The sequence below is a fragment of the Protomyctophum bolini genome (assembly GCF_963924005.1).
Source record: "Protomyctophum bolini genome assembly, chromosome: 14".
NCBI lineage: Eukaryota > Metazoa > Chordata > Actinopteri > Myctophiformes > Myctophidae > Protomyctophum > Protomyctophum bolini.
Window position 1 is genome coordinate 14,636,174 of NC_137875.1, and position 25,023 is coordinate 14,661,196.

The 25,023-nt window shown below is 41.2% G+C and overlaps 1 protein-coding gene across 1 annotated transcript in view; it reads left to right on the forward strand.

Annotated features, from left to right (window-relative positions):
* cdhr1a (cadherin-related family member 1a) overlaps positions 1–25,023 on the forward strand; it is a gene marked incomplete at both ends in the record, with an annotated part of 344,833 nt that overhangs the window by 265,974 nt on the left and 53,836 nt on the right. The window lies entirely within an intron of this gene.

Genomic DNA, 25,023 nt, shown 5'->3' on the forward strand with positions numbered 1-25,023 from the left:
ACTATTTTTTGTCTACACTCATATTACAATATTAATATATAACATCCATATTCCATATTATTGCCCGGTCCTACGTCTCCCTACTTACTTACAGTATTGATTGTTTCTTTGTATCCCATAAAAACTTTATGCGATTTAAATGTCTAACATCTAAAGTGATTAATTCACTTCAGCCGTACTCGGGTATACTCAAAGCATGACTCACCAGAGGTTATAAATGAATTGATTATGTTGTACTGCCAATATAACAATTACAGATGATCTTTTTTCTTCTTCTATTTATCCAATTGTTCCCCTTCTTCAGTATTGCTTGTCTAGGGGGGAAATGGGGCCAAAATGTTAAAGTAGTGGTACGGCCGGAGGGTCTGTGTATCCCGTCTGGCCCTGCCATCTCACGTGAGGAGAGGGGAGGGGGTGAGTAGCAGTGGGGCAGCCTGTTGTCCACTTCCTGGGGACTGGTCTGGGACAGGAGGCAGACGGGAGGGCAGGCTCACCCCCCACACAGGTGGCCCGGATCCGGATCAGATCAGCCTCGCCCTCCAAAACAAGAAGCCAGCTCGCTCCAGCTCAAGTTCCAAGTTCCCCCACAATTCACTATAACCCCTTTCCCCTTTTTCCTCCCTAAAAAAGAAAATCCACGCCTGCATGTGGAATTAAAATATAGCGCCACGACTCTAGACAAATTACTAATAGTGAGTTAACACAAATTAAATGTATATTTAATCAATGCGTGTCAGCCTTAACTGGATGAGTAACAGTATCAGGTATTTTTTAAACCTACACAAAAAGGCAGAGAATTACAAAGGCTCAAAAACCAAATGTACGAGGTGAGAGACAGAAAAATGATTACTTGAAAATCTTAACTCCACTTAAAACCTGCCGTACTGTATGATTGTTAGGGAGACTTAGTATTATGAAAAAGTTTCAATTAATTAAACTCTACTGTGCATGATTTCACTCTCTAAATGCACCTTTTGTAATGCTTTGGAGCAGATGTGTAAAGTATTTAAAGATTTTAACGAATTCTCTCTTTGGTGTTGAGAAACCAAATAATGCGCTGATTCCATCTTTGCTGCACAGGTAATTTAATTGAAAAATGTCTAATGATTCCCCGCCTTTCTATTGTGGATGCAATGCTACACATTCACTAAGAAAATATAATAAAGAAAATAATCAAAATATGAAGTCACTCTGGCTGAACTGCAAATCGAACATTAATAGAATAATTACAGAACTGTTCCGTTAGACGGCTCATTATTGTCTAAAGTTGGGTAAAGGGTAATTAATCTGGTAGTAAATCATTCACACAGTGTTTGGTAACTCTGATGAGAATGTTGGAATTATAATTTCCTTCTCTTCTTTTTTTGCTTCGACAGTCACCCCTGCACCTCCCCCCCCCACCCCACCACCACCACCCCCCCCCCCCACACACACACACACACACACACACACACCTCCCCATCCCCATTGTCTGTGTGAAAATGGAAATGTTTGCCTGCAGTACAATATCCACATTATGTACCCAGAATCCACATTGTTGCTTATTCTACTGCAGTATACAAGTAAGGAAATATATTTACACACTGCATAATGTGCATTTATATATTTACACATCTAATAAAGATAGACATGAGACTTAACCCTAACATCGCAATTTTGCGGCATGTTCATAGGCGAAACATTTACCAATTTCACCATGTTGTCGCAATACATTGTTACTACTTTCAATAAATTAAGTTCAGTGTTTTTGACTTTATAATAGATAGCCCAAATCCATTCCAAAGCAACACATGGTGCGTTCAATTATGTCTTGAATTAGGATTTATTGTTCAGAAAACATTTTTTATTCCCCTGTAGTATTTCATTTTCATTTGAATTGCCTTGATTTACACCGTCTTTGCCAAAATTCCACTTTGTTTACTAACATATTTCTGAAATACCTTTTCTGCATCTAACAATATGTTTAGTGAAATGCAGAGGTTGTCAGGCACATACATACAACAGCAGCCTTCTCCCAGGTCTATGTTGTCAGGCACATACATACAACAGCAGCCTTCTCCCAGGTCTATGCCACAAACTGTCCACGCATACTGTAGTGTATACAGTGCACAATATCACACACAAGCATGCATATTATGCACACAGGCGCGCGCGCACACACACACTCTCACACACTCACACACACACACACACACACACACACTCTGATGGAAAATATATAACTTGTGGCAAACCAAAATGTCAAACCAGACAAGCTGAATGGCTTGGACTGAGGAAGACTATAGGACACAAGGTACTAACTAATGTCCTTAGTGAAGTATACTGTTTGTTAAGGGCCTCCGTTTGAATCTGAAAACTCAAAACAACTTTCATAAAAGGCCTTATGCGGCAAAGATATGAACAGAATGTATTATAATAACAAAATAGGAGTTCACAAAGAGTCAAAGACACACAAAGCTATGTGGGGTCCTGAGGTCCTTGGAAGGCGGCCCACAGGGGGGTCCCCGGCAGTGTTTTTTTCGTCGACTAAAACTATGACGAAAAATGTTCGTCAACTACCTTTTTTCACTGACAAAAACGACATAAAAACTAAATAAAAACTAAGCCATGATGACAAAAACTATGACTAAATATACTGACAATTTCATCAACAAATAAAAAACTAGACTAAAATGTTAGATGTTAGACAAGAGATCCAGTATAAGTCATTTTACACTTGGTTGCATGTTGAAAATAGCCGATCTACAAGCTCAACACGTCACGCTGCGATGCGTTGTGACTGTGAGCTTGTAGATTGGCTATTTTCAGCAAGTGTAAAAACAGTAATTACGACGGCATCAAGGCCCGCCAAAATACATTTTAGTCTACTAAATCAACCGTAGATTTAGTCGACTAAATCTAGACTAACACTAAAGCATTCCAGGTGACTAAAATGTGACTGAAACTAAATGAAAACTTTTGAAGACTAAAAAGACTAAAACTAAAATCCAAATGTGCTGCCAAAAACAACACTGGTCCCCAGCTAAACGATGGATGGTGCTGAAACAAGTGGACCCTTAGAAGTCTGTAACTAACTCTCTGAGTTATGGCAGTCCGTGGCCTTAATGCATATCAAACTGGGGCTCCTTGAAATTAAAAAAAGTTTGAGAAGCGAATGGGTAAAGCGTTTAGGATGTGATTCCGTGTATTTAGGCTGTCATTCACTGGCAGCTCCCAAGAGGAAAACAGCCTCTCTCTGAGAGGAACTAGTGGGAGCAGTGGATTAGACACTGATGTCACCCGTGACTCAATGCTGCCATCTAGTGTTTGAATGCTTTTCTATGGAAACAAAAAGTGAGGGACAAAAGAAGAATTTCAGCTTTAAACTAGAATCCATACGGTATGTGTAGAGACAAATATTAAAAGCACAAGAGACCAGTTCATGTCTCAGGGTTAATGGAGCAGTTTGAAGCTCCTTAGATTCTTTGGAGAAAAAAAAAAGATTTGCCTTGAAAGATGTGGATTTGATAGTTTGAAGCCACCACAACAGACAGAACTCTTATCTTTGCAGACTGCTGATTAATTATTAATAATCAAAACATGCAAAGTAACTAACAGCACGGAATTGACCAAAGTGCTGTATAAGGTGAAACAAAAAAACAAGAAAATAATGCAACTTTAGTCAATTAGTGGTGTTAAGAAGTACAACATTCGCCTCTGAGATGTCGTGGAGTAGAAGTAGAAAGTATACTTCACTCAAGTAAATTGTACTTTATATTGAAATTGTAGGCCTACTTTAAGTACAGTACTTGAGGAAATGTACTTTTAATACCCCTGCTGTTCACCTGTGTCTAGCCACGACAGCAGAAAGTTGAAACAGAGTTCATCCAGCCAGCAACTGTTCTCTTACTCATGTTATCAGTAGCCATGTAGCATCATTCTGTCCTGATGAAATATTACAGCTAGACAGGATAAATACGGCCAAGTTGAGCCAACTGAGCCGAGCGGGGCAGCCAGGAACACCATAGAGTTGGGCATTCATTATTTATAGTCACATATTTTCTTTAATACCAAAACACAGACAGAGGAGGTAACAGAGAGCAGGATCTGATGACATCACTGATGTTGCCTCAGATAACACCTCGATCATCAACTATGTATGTCTCTCTGACAAAACATAAGAGCTCGTGTTCAATGGGGGCGACAGTGGCTCAGGGGTAGAGTAGGCCGGTAGAGTGGCCGGATGGGAACCGTCCGCAAGGTTCCCGGTTTGAACCCGTGCTATACCCCAGAGTTACTAGAAGTGTCTTTGAGCAAGATGCTGAACCCCCTAATTGTTCTCGAGGTTGGTGGTGCCTTGCATGGTTTCCTACGCCATCGGGGTGTGTGTGTGTGTGTGTGTGTGTGTGTGTGTGTGTGTGTGTGTGTGTGTGTGTGTGTGTGTGTGTGTTGCACAGACCATGTAAAGTCCTTTGGATAAAAGCACTAAATGCACCACTTCAATGCAGGTCGACGTTAAATGAGTCTAACAACTGTTAAGACGCGTATATACCTCAATCATCACCGCCATATAGTTCAAAGTGAACAGTTTATTTAATTTAGTTTATTTAAATTCAAAGTTTAAGAAATCACTTAAAGCGAACCACACAGTTGCAATGGTGGATAATTATCTCATCATCAGTTTGAAGTCCAGGCACCACCAGTGGGTTGGACAGGATTCTCGCTATGGCTTTCTTCCACCGGGAACGCCAATCCACGGTCGATGCCGAGTGCTTTCAGGTCAGCCAACATGTACTGTCCTCTGCCAGGTCTTTCTTTTTACTTCGGCCAGTGGGGTCTATCTTGTCCCCTTTAAGTTAATCGACATTACTTTCTTCACCCAATCATTCTCTTCCTTAAGTTACTACGCATCACTGCAGTCTGCCTCTCATCGCCACATCCACTATGGCCTCCACTCACATCTTCTGTCTCAGCTCGGCACTTTCTCTCCCTCAGTGACACACAGCAAATCCATTTTCTTTCCTTACATTATACTGTAACGGTTTGGTCTTTTGTACTTGTTTTGAATTGATAGTTATTATAGACCACAGATTTAAACGACCTGCTCAGGGACTACTGATTAAAATGAGCTTCTTTCTAGCCAACTCTGGCACATTCAGTGTAAACTGAAATGTTGATTGTTGTGCACTGTTTCTGGTAAAAAATTAAAATAAACGTATATTCCAAATGACTAACGAGAAAACTGAAGATGTAGCTCATGAAGATTATTATCAAACCTAAAACGATGTTTGTTCTTACAAGAGCTATAACAAACAATGTAAGCAAGGTCAGATTTTGGAATAGACTGGCAAAACTGGGCTTGCCTTCTACACTCATTGTGGAGGCCTCCGCACGCACGCAAGCACGCAAGCAAGCACGCACGCACGCACGCACAACAGCACACTGCAGTGCTCATTGCTATAATCAATACAGTATCATAGGGGTGTTAACAATTAATCGAAAATGTATAATCACCGTTAAGAAAACTTAAACTTAACAGTTAACAAATTGAAAGTTCTACAGTTCTATCATAGGGCATTTTTCTGTGAATGTAATGCTGTCTGCGGAACGCACATGTGGGCCGATTTAAAAAAAAGTCCCCCCCTTGGTAGGCTAGTGGCTACTAGCCACAGAAACGTCTCTCTTTTGCATGTGATACTGATGTGACAGACAGGACAAGTGCACTTTTCATTTAATATTAGGCTATTCCTCATAAAAGATGCCATTTCCTGGCCCTGTATCTCAAAAGGTCAAATACATAATGTATTAAGGAATATAATATTCCTTTTGTATTCTTTCTGTATATCATCAAAAAGTAGATTTTTATAGAAATACTGATAATCTGACATGATATGATTCATATCATCAATGTCATATGTCAGATCTCAAAAAGCTCCAGCTTGAACAGCGTGTACGTGTCAGAAAAGTAACCATGAAGGAGTTCATCAAAAGTAGATCTATCTTGAGAGAGAGGAACATTGACAAGCCACCCAGAACCAGTATAGCACCATACCATATAGTAGCCAAAAACCTCTACAACCATACACAAGGTTCTCACTTCTCAAGTAGCCTATATCTTCATGTCAAGGAACTATAGGCCTATTGGCCATGGGTGGGTCAGAGTAAAACACATGGAATACCGGTATTAGATACAAATAACAGACAAATGATCTTCTCCTATGGGGGCCACGACCACAAAATATTTTCAAATGGGCGTCTGCCGGCAAAATACATATTTTGGGGACATTTTAATAACACAAAGGGTCATTCAAATGCTATATAGCCTACATGAATTTGGGGGTGTTCACAATTCACAGCAAATTGTTTGAGAACGACTGCATTAGAGATAGGGAATGCATGCTAAACACACACACACACACACACACACACACACACACACACCTGAGTTGACAGTTAAAATGTAGCCTACTGACTTTTGCTGGTTTCTTCTCTCCGGGGTCCATAAGGGGTTTATGGCATCATCTGAACAGCCGTCTTCATCCAAGTCGCCTCCCATTCCAGGATAACCTCGCGTCACCAGGCTTATTTCCACCTGAATTCCAGGATAAAGTTCCACAGTTGCATTGTTTTTGCAGAAGGTTGTTCGGTGTGTTTACAGTACAGTCAGATGAATGTCTGCTTCTTTATACGTCTTTAACACGCTGGAGAAAAGTCACCACATTCAATTTCAGTCCCGTTTTTTCATAATAAAATAATAGCGCCTATTGCGTAGGGAGTCGGGACATAGTAGCCGTCAAATATTAGTTTATAATAGTCTTAATGTTGACGCTGTTTGTAGCCTAGCCTGCTATAGTGGTCCAGCCTTTGGCCTAGGCCCTATAAAGTAATGAATGAATGAATCAATAATTTATGATATGTATATACTATACTATAATGATAATTCATTACTTATAATAATTCATTACTGATAATCTGACATGATGATATGATTCATATCATCAATGTCATATGTCAGATCTCAAAAAGCTCCAGCTTGAACAGCGTGTATGTGTCAGAAAAGTAACCATGAAGGAGTTCATCAAAAGTAGATCTATCTTGAGAGAGAGGAACATTGACAAGCCACCCAGAACCAGTATAGCACCATACCATATAGTAGCCAAAAACCTCTACGAGAATCTAACATTTTGGGCTAATACCATAGTAACCATACACAAGGTTCTCACTTCTCAAGTAGCCTATATCTTCATGTCAAGGAACTATAGGCCTATTGGCCATGGGTGGGTCAGAGTAAAACACATGGAATACCGGTATTAGATACAAATAACACACAAATGATCTTCTCCTATGGGGGCCACGACCACAAAATATTTTCAAATGGGCGTCTGCCGGCAAAATACATATTTTGGGGACATTTTAATAACACAAAGGGTCATTCAAATGCTATATAGCCTACATGAATTTGGGGGTGTTCACAATTCACATCAAATTGTTTGAGAACGACTGCATTAGAGATAGGGAATGCATGCTAACACACACACACACACACACACACACACACACACACACACACACACACACACACACACACACACACACACACACACACACACACACACACACACACACACACACACCTGAGTTGACAGTTAAAATGTAGCTTACTTACTTTTGCTGGTTTCTTCTCTCCGGGGTCCATAAGGGGTTTATGGCATCATCTGAACAGCCGTCTTCATCCAAGTCGCCTCCCATTCCAGGATAACCTCGCGTCACCAGGCTTATTTCCACCTGAATTCCAGGATAAAGTTCCACAGTTGCATTGTTTTTGCAGAAGGTTGTTCGGTGTGTTTACAGTACAGTCAGATGAATGCCTGCTTCTTTATACGTCTTTAACAAAAGTCACCACATTCCATTTCAGTCCTGTTTTTTCATAATAAAATAATGGCGCCTATTGCGTAGGGAGTCGGGACATAGTAGCCGTCAAATATTAGTTTATAATAGTCTTAATGTTGGCGCTGTTTGTAGCCTAGCCTGCTATAGTGGTTCAGCCTTTGGCCTAGGCCCTATAAAGTAATGAATTAATGAATCAATAATTTATGATATGTATATACTATACTATAATGATAATTAATTACTTATAATAATTCATTACTGATAATATGACATGATATGATTCATATCATCAATGTCATATGTCAGATCTCAAAAAGCTCCAGCTTGAACAGTGTGTACGTGTCAGAAAAGTAACCATGAAGGAGTTCATCAAAAGTAGATCTATCTTGAGAGAGAGGAACATTGACAAGCCACCCAGAACCAGTATAGCACCATACCATATAGTAGCCAAAAACCTCTACGAGAATCTAACATTTTGGGCTAATACCATATTAACCATACACAAGGTTCTCACTTCTCAAGTAGCCTATATCTTCATGTCAAGGAACTATAGGCCTGTTGGCCATGGGTGGGTCAGAGTAAAACACATGGAATACCGGTATTAGATACAAATAACACACAAATGATCTTCTCCTATGGGGGCCACGACCACAAAATATTTTCAAATGGGCGTCTGCCGGCAAAATACATATTTTGGGGACATTTTAATAACACAAAGGGTCATTCAAATGCTATATAGCCTACATGAATTTGGGGGTGTTCACAATTCACATCAAATTGTTTGAGAACGACTGCATTAGAGATAGGGAATGCATGCTAAACACACACACACACACACACACACACACCTGAGTTGACAGTTAAAATGTAGCCTACTTACTTTTGCTGGTTTCTTCTCTCCGGGGTCCATAAGGGGTTTATGGCATCATCTGAACAGCCGTCTTCATCCAAGTCGCCTCCCATTCCAGGATAACCTTGTGTCACCAGGCTTATTTCCACCTGAATTCCAGGATAAAGTTCCACAGTTGCATTGTTTTTGCAGAAGGTTGTTCGGTGTGTTTACAGTACAGTCAGATGAATGTCTGCTTCTTTATACGTCTTTAACACGCTGGAGAAAAGTCACCACATTCAATTTCAGTCCCGTTTTTTTCATAATAAAATAATAGCGCCTATTGCGTAGGGAGTCGGGACATAGTAGCCGTCAAATATTAGTTTATAATAGTCTTAATGTTGACGCTGTTTGTAGCCTAGCCTGCTAGTGGTCCAGCCTTTGGCCTAGGCCCTATAAAGTAATGAATGAATGAATCAATAATTTATGATATGTATATACTATACTATAATGATAATTCATTACTTATAATAATTCATTACTGATAATCTGACGTCATATGTCAGATCTCAAAAAGCTCCAGCTTGAACAGCGTGTACGTGTCAGAAAAGTAACCATGAAGGAGTTCATCAAAAGTAGATCTATCTTGAGAGAGAGGAGCATTGACAAGCCACCCAGAACCAGTATAGCACCATACCATATAGTAGCCAAAAACCTCTACGAGAATCTAACATTTTGGGCTAATACCATAGTAACCATACACAAGGTTCTCACTTCTCAAGTAGCCTATATCTTCATGTCAAGGAACTATAGGCCTATTGGCCATGGGTGGGTCAGAGTAAAACACATGGAATACCGGTATTAGATACAAATAACACACAAATGATCTTCTCCTATGGGGGCCACGACCACAAAATATTTTCAAATGGGCGTCTGCCGGCAAAATACATATTTTGGGGACATTTTAATAGCACAAAGGGTCATTCAAATGCTATATAGCCTACATGAATTTGGGGGTGTTCACAATTCACATCAAATTGTTTGAGAACGACTGCATTAGAGATAGGGAATGCATGCTAAACACACACACACACCTGAGTTGACAGTTAAAATGTAGCCTACTGACTTTTGCTGGTTTCTTCTCTCCGGGGTCCATAAGGGGTTTATGGCATCGTCTGAACAGCCGTCTTCATCCAAGTCGCCTCCCATTCCAGGATAACCTCGCGTCACCAGGCTTATTTCCACCTGAATTCCAGGATAAAGTTCCACAGTTGCATTGTTTTTGCAGAAGGTTGTTCGGTGTGTTTACAGTACAGTCAGATGAATGTCTGCTTCTTTATACGTCTTTAACACGCTGGAGAAAAGTCACCACATTCAATTTCAGTCCCGTTTTTTCATAATAAAATAATGGCGCCTATTGCGTAGGGAGTCGGGACATAGTAGCCGTCAAATATTAGTTTATAATAGTCTTAATGTTGACGCTGTTTGTAGCCTAGCCTGCTAGTGGTCCAGCCTTTGGCCTAGGCCCTATAAAGTAATGAATGAATGAATCAATAATTTATGATATGTATATACTATACTATAATGATAATTCATTACTTATAATAATTCATTACTGATAATCTGACATGATGATATGATTCATATCATCAAAGTCATATGTCAGATCTCAAAAAGCTCCAGCTTGAACAGCGTGTACGTGTCATAAAAGTAACCATGAAGGAGTTCATCAAAAGTAGATCTATCTTGAGAGAGAGGAACATTGACAAGCCACCCAGAACCAGTATAGCACCATACCATATAGTAGCCAAAAACCTCTACGAGAATCTAACATTTTGGGCTAATACCATAGTAACCATACACAAGGTTCTCACTTCTCAAGTAGCCTATATCTTCATGTCAAGGAACTATAGGCCTATTGGCCATGGGTGGGTCAGAGTAAAACACAAGGAATACCGGTATTAGATACAAATAACACACAAATGATCTTCTCCTATGGGGGCCACGACCACAAAATATTTTCAAATGGGCGTCTGCCGGCAAAATACATATTTTGGGGACATTTTAATAACACAAAGGGTCATTCAAATGCTATATAGCCTACATGAATTTGGGGGTGTTCACAATTCACATCAAATTGTTTGAGAACGACTGCATTAGAGATAGGGAATGCATGCTAAACACACACACACACACACACACCTGAGTTGACAGTTAAAATGTAGCCTACTTACTTTTGCTGGTTTCTTCTCTCCGGGGTCCATAAGGGGTTTATGGCATCATCTGAACAGCCGTCTTCATCCAAGTCGTCTCCCATTCCAGGATAACCTCGTGTCACCAGGCTTATTTCCACCTGAATTCCAGGATAAAGTTCCACAGTTGCATTGTTTTTGCAGAAGGTTGTTCGGTGTGTTTACAGTACAGTCAGATGAATGTCTGCTTCTTTATACGTCTTTAACACGCTGGAGAAAAGTCACCACATTCAATTTCAGTCCCGTTTTTTCATAATAAAATAATAGCGCCTATTGCGTAGGGAGTCGGGACATAGTAGCCGTCAAATATTAGTTTATAATAGTCTTAATGTTGACGCTGTTTGTAGCCTAGCCTGCTATAGTGGTCCAGCCTTTGGCCTAGGCCCTATAGGCCTAGTTCTTTTCCAGCCTATAGGTTGTTTTCATGCAGCATACAACTTTATCAGTCACAAATCGCTGTCTTCACGTTCATCAACATTGTATCATGTAGCCTACATAGTACATACGTACACACATTCTCCGTTTGCCCACAATATTCAGCCGCCCGGCCACTCCACTTTTCATTTTATCCTCCACTTACAGGTCACAGACTCACAGGTGGTATTGTTGGTTGTAATAATTAACTGCAATTGCACATTCTGACCACAAGATGGAAACCAAAACACTTCTCAGGTGCACTGCCCACACTTCTTGTTACTTTTTACACTGAAGTGCTTCTCCTGTTTGTTTGTTTTTATGTTCAGTATAAAATAACTTTAATTACGTATCATCATTAAAAGGAAAACATTAACCGTCACATCGAATGAGGCTGTGACACCATCGTGTTTTTCATTTAAGAAAAAAGAAAAGTACACATGCTTCTCTTTTCTTTTTACAATTACATACAGACATAAAACAAACAAAAAAGACGGTTTTGCTAGTATATCGACAAAGTTAGGTAAATGAGTTGAATTAATGCAGACAGTTACAAACAAAACAAAACACCCTCCCACCTGGAACTTTGACACCTTCTCATTTCACCATACAGGTATTTGTAAACAAAATAATAAATGAAAATAGCAATAGCCACTTTGGTAATAAAGATTTAAGAAATATGACACCATCCTGCCTCGGTCGTATACACCGGCCCATTAGTGTGTAGTAATGCCACAGAGCTGGGTCTATATGCAGAGAGTGTTGGAGAGGCAGGGGCTGAATAAGAGGTCACTTTTGGACAAAAACAGCGAAAATAGCAGATTTCGCACTGCGACGCGTTGAGAGCTTGTAGATCATCTATTTTCGGGGCTCAACCCTGCACTCTTTAGATTTCGAAAACAAATTAGTTCAACGCAAAATGCTGCGTTCAAGTTCAGGAGACTTCAGGAAAAAAAGCAATTCTCCTGAATGCTGCTTTCCTGTATGACATGGAAAGGGGAGGATGGCATTTGCATTTCTTCTTTCACCATAGTAAATGCTGCATTCATGGTCTGGAGAGGGCAGTTGTTTTACAGACGGGTAAAAATTGTGGGCAGTAATGGTATCACTACTAAAAGTAGTGATACCTTGATGTAGTTTAGTTTTAGTTTAGGTTACTTTATTTCTATCATATAGTCAACAGTGTAACATAAATCATTACATTTCATATTACATCCAACATTTCTTTTAGGTTGATCGAAAAGGCATAGGCCGAAGCTCAAAGCTTTAATGCCTATCCTTTGTACATGTCTATTCTCTAACATTTTTAAATGATGATAATCAATATAATTATATATATAATATAACTATATAATTATGAAATGTATACATTCAACACTCCTAACACTCTGTTACAAGTAACAGGGCTAATTGGTTAATATACCGTATGTTTTCTAGTGGTAATCTAAATCTACAAAGTAACTAGCAACTGAAGTTTTCAAATAGTAAAAAAGAAAAAAATCTTAATAGTCAAGTGTACCTCAAAGTTGCATTTGAGGTACAGTACAGTACAGTACAGTACAGTATAGCTGCAGTACACAGTATTTGAGTATAAAGGTACTCAGTTCCTTTCCGCCACGGGGCATGGCAGAGTGGAACCACCTTGGGAGGAGGGGTCTCTCTCTCTCACAAACACAGTCACACACACACACACACACACACACACACACACACACACACACACACAAGGCCCCTTTGAGCAGCTTCAGAGGGGCATGAGGCCACGCTGTGTTCCACCCCAACCCAACCACAGCAGTTATTTACCTTACCCTGCCTGCAGCCAGTCAGGAGAGAGGGAGGGGTGAGAGACAGCTAGGGAGAGAGAGAGAATTGAATTGAGAGAGAAGGGGGGAGGGGGGGTAGAAAGAGAGCAAGGGGGAATGGAGAGAGAGAAAGAGGGGGGTGGAGAGAGAGAAAGAAGGTGGGTGAGATGGATGGAGAGGCATGAGGAAGATGCAGTGTGTGCGTGCGTGTGTGCGTGCGTGCACAACTGCGCATGTGTGCGTGCGAGAGAGGGAGAGAAAGGAGAGATAGGGAGAGAGATGGAGAGTGTGTGAGATGGCAAAAGAGAGAGAGAGAGAGAGAGACTTGTAAAAAGTTTTTGTAAAGAAACAGATGGATACTCTAAACGTTGGGACAGTTTTTTCTTTCTTCTTTTTTTCATGACACCCATGTGCAGGCCATTAAGTCACACAGCAGCAAAACAAATAAAAAATAAACGCATACACAACGTATAACCGCCCGTGCCATTCATGAAACGTGGCTTGGTTTTGTTGATCGTTCCAAAAGCGACAAAACACCAGTGGACTGGAAACCTCCCACTGCAGGGAGTCAGGGTGGCACTGGTTCCCAAACACTGGATCGGGGCCCATTTGTGGGTCACAGACCAATTTTTATGGGTCACGACTATAGAGTAAAAATCCCATTTTTCTTTTCCTATACATTTAAACATACTAGACCTGCGCCCGTCAGCCACCGGCCTACTTAAGAACGATGCCAAGTTGGGAACCGAGTTTAATACCCGTTGTCATAGCACCCGTTGTAACTGTCTGTCTGTGTCCCTTTGTGCCCATTATATGGAGATCGATCTGTCCGTATGCCTGTGTCTGAAGAGTGCAACTGACTGTGAAAAGTGGACTGGTTATGGCCTAGGTCAAAAAGGCCAGCTTCTGACATAACATAATTATTAATTTGTTATATAACAAATCCCTAAAACACTCACATGGACTCACACTCATACACTCATACACATTCATTGTTGTGTTTTTAATAAGGGACTGCAATGGAAATAAGCCGTTGGCTTTCTTGCATTTATCCTTTTGATGGTGATGTATAACTATGTGCATTTGTCTGTATGTAAACATTGTCAATAAACATATCAATCAATCAATCAATGAGAAAGTAATCAAATGGCAGGTGTGGGGTTGCTATGGCAATCAATGGGCTGAGGCAGAGGCTAGGAAATATTTTCACTATAGTTTGGGTCCCGGGCAAACGTCTAATCTCTCTTTTGGGTCTCTTAACGGAAAGGTTTGGGAAGCACTGGCATAAAGGATGTTTTAGAGAGGCGAGGGCAGGGGGCCATGCAGGGAGGAGGACAGATAAGGGAGGGGTTGGTTTCCTGTTTCCCCTGTGGCACCCCTCTCTCCCGCCCTCCCTCCCCCTCGCAGGGCACACAGCGGGTCCATTCAACACCCCTGTGCACACGCACATGGCTGTAGTGTTGTAGTGGTGGAAAAAGTACTCACATGTCTTATCTACAAGTTCACAATGCGACGCTTCGGGACGGATTGTGAGCTTGTAGATCTGTTATTTTCAAATGGCCAAAATGTATAATTATACAGTAAGTGTCAATCCCCAATAGAGGGTATGCGCGTGACATCATCATCATACCAGGAAGTTATGCGGGAAAGCCTACTACTTTCTGGCCTTGACAGCCCATACATCCAAACAGAAAAGTCCCATTTAATTTGATTGCATGGAATTACATTAAATTCCCTTTGTCACTCACTTTGCCACTCGATCTGCCATTCACTTCATGCATGCGCATACCCTCTATAGAGCCTGCTTCATGTCCCTAGAATCAGAACTAAAACGTACAGAAGCAGTGCTCAGTTATTTTTATGTATGCCCTACATTTCTGGAACAAACCAAAAAACTGCATCTGTGCTACAACTCAGTTCTTAAAATAAAAATAAATCACAGCTAAACATTTGTTATTCTTCTATAATATTACTCTTATTTGTTTGTTTTATTTCTACTTTTGTCGTTATTGTTGTCAATGTCAGTCAGTTGTTTTGTTCTGTCCTACTAACCTTTTCTCATTTTCTCCTTCGTTTTCCCATAAATTAATTAAAATGTTCTCTTATAATGGGTTTTCCTTTGCCGAATGTTTTATGTAAAGCACACTGAATTGCCATGTGCTTGAAATGTACTATTCAAGTAAACTTGCCTTGCTTTTAGATATACATAGACATTTTCATGTACCCTGATAATCATAGCATTTTCTCTGGGTGTGTTTGGACTGAAGGGAAAGAGGATGCCAGGACTTACTGTAAAGTCTGCCAATCTATGCATCTGACCCCAGGGGGAAAAGTATTAAACTATATAATAACAATGCGTCTAGTCATCTTCATGCTGTATGCGTACATCATAATATGTCTTACTGCATAGCCACCATATATTTTTGTTTTGATAGTTTACTTTATTAGTTAAGCATACAGTACTTGGCTTGAGCTCCATCTCTGTTTGTACATCAGTGTGTGTGTGTGTGTGTGTGTGTGTGTGTGTGTGTGTGTGTGTGTGTGTGTGTGTGTGTGTAGGTACTGTACATGCTATGTTAATACACACATGTTTATTTTACTTTATTGCCATTCACTACATAATACTCGGTACTCAGTATTAATGTTTTCTTCATCATTCCGTACCGTCTGTTTAAGAAGCTGAATCAGAGTGAGAGAAGGTTGACGCCATGTTGCTCCATGGTGCTCGATCCATGGAAGGAAATAAACATGCGCAGTTGAGAGCAGGAAGTTGTACATGCACAAATTTGCACCATGGAGCAACATGGCGTCGCCCGTACGGTCTTCGCGTCTCGTCCTCTTTAGACAGTCCTTGGGGGCATAAAGGAAATGTGTTTGGGGTGTGGCAGGAAGACAGCGGAGACTGGACTACTTTAGTGTGATTGAATTTGTCATTGGGTGTGTATAGTGATCCATAGTTTCCATTCAAGGCTAAATGGTGAGGGTCAGCGAGACCAGACAGGTATTAGGGCATGGACAAGCTGCCATCTGGCACGCCTAACCCAATGAGCTCCATGTAGGCCTACACATGCCATTTTGGAAAGAACTTGGGCCCCTTCCCTACTTCCTTCACAGGTGTTACCGATGATACCAATGAAGGCTCTGTTCCATTCTGGTCCAACAGAATCAGGGTGCTGCTATTGTGCGTGTTGGCTGACTGTACTCGGGGAGTGTACAAATGGAACCAAATGGAACAGCAAGAGTAAAAGTTTGAGAACACTGCACACTAAATGCAACAGAGCCTTAATTAGTATCATCGGTAACACCTGTGAAGGAAGTAGGGAAGCAGACCAGAAGTAGGATTAGTTTTTCTGTGTGCATAAAGCCTATTAATTCCAGTTTCCATGTATGTATGCAATCTGGGAACCCATCAGCAAAAAAAAGGAAAAACAGTGCCCTCTGCTGTTTGTTTCCTTGGATTCGCCTCTTGAGGACAGGCCCCAATAGAATGTGTATAACAGGATGTTGGCCCGTTTGACCCGCCCGAGCTCAGCCCTCCACTTCCTGTGGTGCACCTATGTTTTCATTCCCACTAATAGGCCACTATCAACAATGTATATATACACGTTCTGAATGGCTCTGCTTTGCAGCTACAGTAGAATCATTCAGTAGTGCTGTACGCGGCCGAGACACGCTCACAGACTTACAGCAGGAAAAGACCCTGTATGGATGGCGTCTATTCAAGAATGCTGCGAATTACACTTATTGCACATGATGGGAGGACCACATGAGAAACCTGGACCTCTACGGGGGGCCTCTCACAGGAAAAGGTCAGGGAGCGAAGGAAGAGGCTTACAGGACAGGAGTACTTGAATCATTGATGATTTGTGGCAGCAGCAGTGATACTGGAGACAAATAAAAGTAGAAAATGAAGGAAAAATGTGTGGATGAATGAGTAAATAATAGAAATGAAAAGACATTTTGATGAAGCATTATAATATTTGACAGTAACATAATGGTGATGACAATAGAAGCTATTTATTTTTGCAGTGCGTGTGCGTGCGTACTTCTATTTGCTTATGTATACGTGAATGAATGTTATGCTTCCGTTTGTTGTTGTGGCACTAGCTCCCCAGCAAGTTTTGTTCTAGTGTTAATTAGTACCTGTTCTGTTAAAAATAATGTATCCACTGTGAGCTGTTTGGTGTGGGATTACTTCACTGCGTGAACACTATTTTAATGATGTAGTACGCGCTCACGCACAGCAGTAGGCTACTGCGTCGCAGTCCCTTTTTAAGCAGTAGTTTTTTTAAGTTGTTTTTAAGTGATGCAACCACTTCATTGAGGAGCTTTGTGTGTCTGTGGGTGAGTGGCTGGCTGGGTCTGTCCGAGCACGTTAATAGCGTTTGGTTGGTTTTCACAACCAAGTGTCACTGTTGCGCACTGTTGAGCCTCGAACAAAGCCAACTCGGATCGTGACAATTCATGACAACAAATTGAAAAAATATATATATATTGTGTTTGTTGTCATGATTTGTCACAATCCGAGTTGGTTTTGTCCGCGGCGTAAACGTCTTTAAATAAATACTTTTTGAAAAGTCTATGAGAAATACAATGGGGAATTATTTCCTGGGCCTGTCGTCATGAAAGGGGGCGACGCTCTATACATCCTGATTTCTGACTATCTGGGAAGGAAACAACAATATAGGACTTTTAAAATACTGATGATATCACGTAACCCTGTTTCATATATATAGCCTGGCTACAGATGAAAATGTGGCTACTTGGTTTAGATTACTGAAGCAAGAAGACGGTTCAGTTATCAAGATATTTGACAACATGACAACAGAATCAATATATTTGACTGATAATAAATTAAAATATAATATAATACACAGGTTTTATCTACTGGACACTTCGACATAAAATTAAACTCCAGAAGATTTGACCATTACTTACTGTCAGTGCCACACACACACACACACACGCACACGCGCACACGCGCACACACGCACACACACAAACACACACACACACACACACACACACACACACACACACACACACACACACACACACACACACACACACACACACACACCTTGGTTAATCACAAGTCTGTGTGATTCATGCTTTTGTTGGATAGCATGAATGGTTCTTTTTGAGGTTTTAAGTGGGGAAACGCACACATGTGTCTGCATGTGTGGGGAAGTTTCCCCCAGTGGAACTGCTGCCTCTGAGATCGATGTATGTATAAAGTATTGGAAAAAGTAACTGTTTGAGGTGTACTTAAGTACAGTACTTGATTAAAGTACTTAGTTACTTTCCACCACTGCAGGAGACATTCTTATTTAAACGTTGCCATGGTGATATGCAGCATCCCTAAAAAAAAAAGAAAAGAAAAATGAAACAGGTCTTGCGGGGGGACGGGCGAGTCATTTTGCCCCAACAGCTGTGAACTTTGAACCACTTTCCCTGCACTGGGGCGTTGTTGCTCCATAGGGGGAAAAGAATTCCGGCCGTGAATGGGCTCCCTGTTATACCGCCTGCCTCTGCTCTGCTCTGCTCATTCCCGGAGCAGCTTTTGGGGATTCCTAGCAACAGGATGCATCGGAACATGTCTGGAGGAGGGAGCCACAGTCACTCCTCTAGTCCAGTGGTTTTCAACCGGTGGTCCGGGGACCACCAGTGGTCCCTGAGGGGGTTCCAGGTGGTCCCCAGCTAAAATGGTACATTTATATAGCGCCTTTATCCAAGGCGCTTTACATAGATGTGCATTACATTCACCCATTCATAGACCGATGGCGGCGGAAACCATGCAAGGCACCAACCAGCACATCAGGAGCAATTAGGTGTTCAGTGTCTTGCTCATGGACACTTCAACACTAACTCTGGGGGAGTCCGGGATCGATTCGAACTGGCAACCTTGCGGTTACCATTAGCCACTCTACCCCTGAGCCAACGCCGCCTAGCAAAATGGAGAGTTGGTAACCAAATGGACCCTCATAGATCTTGAGTATCAAATTAAACCAAATGGACGCTTGGTTTAATTGTACGTTCTCCTAGTTAAATTATTGTTCAACATCTGCATTACTAAATTTACAAGAAGTCTACACAATTAGAGAATGTAGAATAATTGTTATTTTGATCAACCTTTGCCTGTTACCTCTCCTATCTAACACAATAGAGCATGGGAATTGTGGACAAAAGCTTATCAAATGACAACAAAATATTCTGTGGCCAAGTTCTGTGGCTAAATCTCACCAAATGGTGTTCCGTGGCTCAAACAGTGAATATATAATGGGCCTTGATATGAACATGGTTGAAAACCACCTCTCTGGTCGAAAGCAATGCTTCTCCACCGCTCTGGTCGATTAGCACATTTCAATCATTATTCCTCACACGGACCACTTTGTTGCATGCTGAAAACAGCAGATCTACAAGCGCACAACTGTGAGTTGTAGATCGGCTAAGTGTAAATCAGCCATTAAGGCACGCCAAAATACACTTTAGTTGACTAAAATCACATGACATTTAGTCGACTAAAACTAGACTAACACTAAAACATTCCAGGTGACTAAAATGTGACAAACTAAATGAAGTTTCATTCCAAAGACTATGACTAAACTAAAATAGAAATTTGCTGCCAAAAACAACACTGATCACATCTCTCTGGTCTCTGTGCCCCATGGTTTCCCATTTCTCTGCACTGACCTGATCTGAAAATGAAGCATTTAAACGAAATGCCCCACAAAAAAGGACAGTGTTTGAACAGGAAGAGACTGGAGGAAGCAGAGAGGAGGTGGAAGGGAGGAAGGGAGACTGTAATTGCTCACTTCCAGAGATAACAGCTTTATCCTGCTGCTCGGAATCACACAGGGAGATAGATAGGGCTTACTGTTGACATGAGACATGACTGCCTGGGCTTGAAACTTAGACAGACATCCACAACACATTACACACGCGCACACACACACACACACACACACACACACACACACACACACACACACACACACACACACACACACACACACACACACACACACACACACACACACACACACACACACACACACACACACTTACAAAGGTAAAAAATCATACAAACAAAAGAATATAACGTCAACATGAACAACAGAAATGCTGATGCTGAAGTGTAGCAGGGCTGTGTGTTCGAACATGCTGATTAAGAGTTGCTGTTTCCACTGCACTGTCTTTCTGTTCTCTGAACTTGGTAGATCTGCTTTTAGCTTCTGTGGCCCTAATATATGGAATGACCTGCAAACGACATTCAAATTGACCACATTGGAACCCTTGAGTCGTTTTAAAACCTTGGTGAGCAGACAGACCCCCACAACATGTAACTATTTTTAGATCGTTTTGAAATGTGTCTTAGCTTTTTATTGGTAAACCTATGTAATTCACATTTCAAATTTTGTCCTCGTCTTCTGATGTGATTTCTTTCTGATATTGTATTACTCAACGACACTGAAAATTAGTTTAATTACTCAGTGTAATTCCAAGAATAAACAAAACTTGAATGAATGTTGCCTTGTTTTATGTATTGTTTTTTCCCTTGGTATTTTACTATTGTTTGTGTACAGCACTTTGTTTCAACTCCGTTGTTTTAAATGTGCTTCCGATTATGTGCAGGTGAATATTTTTCTTATAGTGTTGGGAGTTTGGAAGCGCTCATTGAAGTCACTGAACGGCCCTGCATACCACCATCGAATTTGCACCAAATGCAGGAGGCAACAGCTCGACCCGTTTATGTGCTTCCAAACTCCAACACTATTACGGCACAGAATTTCTTAGCAGAAAGTAGCACATAACATGTCTACATCGGATTTTTATTAAATGAACGCTTTGCAGATTGAAAGGGGTATAGGCTAATTCAAGCTATTATTGATTTATTTTCTTGGATTTCAAATATTTTATCTTTTTGTTTTTCTTTATTTGTTCTGTAAAGCACTTTCGCTGCATTTTTACGTCATGAAAGGTGCTATATAAATAAAGTTTATTATTATTAATAATACAAAGTCATTACATTATACAAAAATGAATTGACATGGTCACGTGACAGTGCACCCATGACACTTTCATGGGAGCCAAATCTCGCACCGGAAGTTATATGAATACAAAGCAGTGAATGGAGCAAGCTGGATCAGCTCATAACAAACATTATTTATGAACCATTGAGTTCCTGTGTCCACCATTTACCTGTGTCATATAATCAGTTCAGGCATATAAAAGAAGACATACTGTATCACAGGTTGTTTTCTAATCACTTGCTTTTCGATGTGCACAGAGTAGAGTGCACAGTACAGAAATTTCACTAATTAAATATCCCCATATAATGAATTATCAAAGCATCAACATTTGTTTGAGGTTTTCTTACCAAGTACTATAGGCTGTACACCTCATGCCTCCATGCATGGTCCCCAACAAACACTCAAATCAGGCTTCTGGCCAAACATGAGGCCTCAAACCTGTCACCCCTTTTATGCACTACCCTTAAAGGGGCAGTGCTGCTAACCTGCTACACAAGTTATCATGTATTGCAATGGCAAGTGCATGGCAAGAATCAGTGTGTGTGTGTGTGTGTGTGTGTGTGTGTGTGTGTGTGTGTGTGTGTGTGTGTGTGTGTGTGTGTGTGTGTGTGTGTGTGTGTGTCCATCGCACACAAAACAAATGGATGTAGTGCATACAAAAACGTATATATTGCTCGCCACGACCGGATTGTTGACCTAGTGTCTGATGCAGTTCGAAAGTATGTGCCATCTAGTGCAGCAATGTATAAACATTCAAGAGTGTTACCAGATTGGTTTAGCTGTGCATGCGATGTCTTTGCTAACATCCCGAATACACCTGATGTTGTCTTTGTTGACACCAGACACAAGGAGGTCCTGATTCTGGAGGTGGGCTGTGTCTTTGATTTGTACATGGACCAGGCATTCCAAGATAAATATTCTAAGTATCAACCATTACTTGGAAGTATAACAAACTTGGGGTATCGCTGTAGATTTGCCATACTGATATTCGGAAGCCTGGACCATGTGCATAAACTGACCATGAGTGCCCTAAGAATAGCTGGCATGACAAAAAGCAAAGCGTACGTACGTGCGTGTGTGCGTTCAATGTCGCTGTCAGAGACCATTTCTTTTTCACCCTTGTGATCCAGTTCCAGTTTCTTTATACTGTAGGTCAGAATAGCTGATTTACAAGTTTCTAAATATGCTCTTTTCACTCATAACCATGTCCCAAAATTTGGACGCCAATTTGAAAGTGGTCAAACTATTGACAATACTTGCAATCTAATTACCAGCTTAGTGGCCTTGTGGTTAGAGTGTCCGCCCTGGGACTGGGAGGTCGGGGTTTGATCCACGGCCGGGTCATACCAAAGACTCTGAAAAAGAGGACCCAATGTCTCACTCAGCATCAAGGGTTGTGAGTGTGACATAATAGCGTCATGTCTAGGGGGTGTACTTGTACATCATGCTGCCTCAAGCTAAGGAAACAGGAGATAGGCTCCAGCCCCTCTGGGCCTCATGGCTCGGCAAGGCATACTTGCAATCTAATTAGCAGTCTGTCTAATATAGGACGTAAAAGCACGGTTGTTCACAGTCTTTAAGAAACAAAAGGGTTTGCAACTCCCTTCTGTATATTGCTCCACTTTATTAACAGCAAATAATGGAGCGACGCAGAAGTGAGTACGGAGCCGTTTCCTTCTATCTAAATGAATGTAGGCTACTGTTTTCACTGCGCCAAAGAAGGGGGGGGAGCTTTATCACTGTCAATGTCACACCAGCACTGGAAAACAGCTGAAGTGATCATGTGCCTGAAAATGTTGTCCGCCCCTGCATTAGAGATTCACCTTAGCTCTGCTTCCACTGACCCCTATCATCAGTGCATCTCTGCGCCGGCCTCTCATTGGCTATTTATAGATGGCTGGCATGCTTCGTTCTGTGCTCATTTTCCCAGTAGTGAGCATATGCTTGGTCTTATCGTGCTCCTTCACTCCTCCACTATACCCTCGTGTTGTTTGGCAAATGCTCATTGGCTGATAAACACTTATTATAGATTTAGCTGTCCACGAGACTATAAGGCTGTGTTCTGGCTATGAGATAAGCTATGTATTTATTTCACTTTTATTTTATTTCCTTTTTATTTTATTCCGCGTATGTTTCTCTACTGTATATGGGCCTGAGTCCGCTAAAAGAAGTTTGAATTGAATTAATTACACACCACTTTAAACCTGGCATCCGTATTTTGGGCACGTCATTATACGTCATGCATTATGAGCTTGTAGATCTGCCTTTTTTACAGGGCTTAATAAAAGATATAAAAGGTTATAAGGACACTCTCCCACAAGGAGCTTGGCATTTGAACAGACTGTAGGATTTGAACACACAAATCTGGCATCGCATCGGTCACTCGGGAGCTGCTTTGTAAGTGGATCTGGAGAAGAGCACCCTGCTGAACCAACGTCTAAACATGAAAACTGATCTGCTGTTGGAAAAAGGTTTGGGATCTTTTTGTAACATCTGTTGTAGGTTCCCATGGCTTTGTACATCGTAAAAATGTGGTGCAAATCTTTGACTTATATGCTTTCACTGCGAATGTTTTTAACTCAAATCCCTGCTACCGGGGGGGTGGGGGGGTCGCAGTTGAGCCTGCCTCAACACTTCTTCTTCAGCTGTTCCTGGGGCGACCTTGTTTCCTTTTTCCTTGGGGGATTTCATTTCAGGGCTTGTCGAGTGATGTTTGTAGCAGGTTTTCTGAGTGTGGCCAATCCAACTCCACGTTCCCTTTCGGATTTGTAAGTCAGTGGGATGCTGGCTTGTTCGTTATCCACAGGTCTACATATAATATAATATTGTTTACTTTGTCTCTCCAGTGACCAGATGTGTATAGGATTCTCCAGATGTGTAGGAGGCAGGTTTTGATAGATGATTGCAGCCTGTCTGTGTGTTGAGAGTTCTTGTCCTCCTGAAGTCTCGGCTCCATACAGCATCAACACCTGTTTCACACTGGAGTTAAAGACACGCATGTTGGTGTTGACGGAGATGTTCAGATGTCGGGATCAGCTCCAGATCTTCATGGGCATGTTAAACACCACTCTTTGGTTCTGCTTAGGGGGAGAGAGAGGTTTGTTTGTCCAGGCCTGCAGGCCAGGCCAACCTGGCCGCAAGCTGCATGAGTGGAGCAACGTCTGTGGAGGGAAAACATGATGGATGCCCTATGACACTGATTCCCAAAACCACTGGGTCACTCGGGACCCATTTGTGGGTCACAGACCAAACTTCATGGGTCATGCCTGGAGTAAAAATCCCATTTCTTTTTCAGCAACAAAACATTTTGAAATAAAAATATATTATTTTACAAATGTTAAAACTAACAAACAAATCTAAGACATTTTATAAATACAAAACAATAATGAAGTAGTGAAAATAGCTGATCTACAAGCTCACAACACGGCACGATCAAAGCGACGCATTGTACGCTTGTAGATCTGCCATTTTCACTAGCTTGGGTCCCGGGCAAACATCAAGTTTCTGTTTAAGGCTGGTCACAGGCTAAAATGTTTGGGAACCACTGCTTCTATGAAACAAACTGCACATAAGAAATAAGTTGACCTGTGACCTGTTACTCACATAGTTACACCCACAGTACAAACCTGACTTTCCATAGCGAGCCGGGAATAGCTGATCTACCACTATATGTTCTATCTTTGAAACATCTGACCGTTTCTGTGTTCCATTAGGAGACTGTTGGTCCCCTTCATTTCCCCAGAGGTTTCAGAAAGTATTACCTTTATGCCGCGGACAAAGCCAACTCGGCTCCTGACAAATCATGACAATAAACACATTTTGGG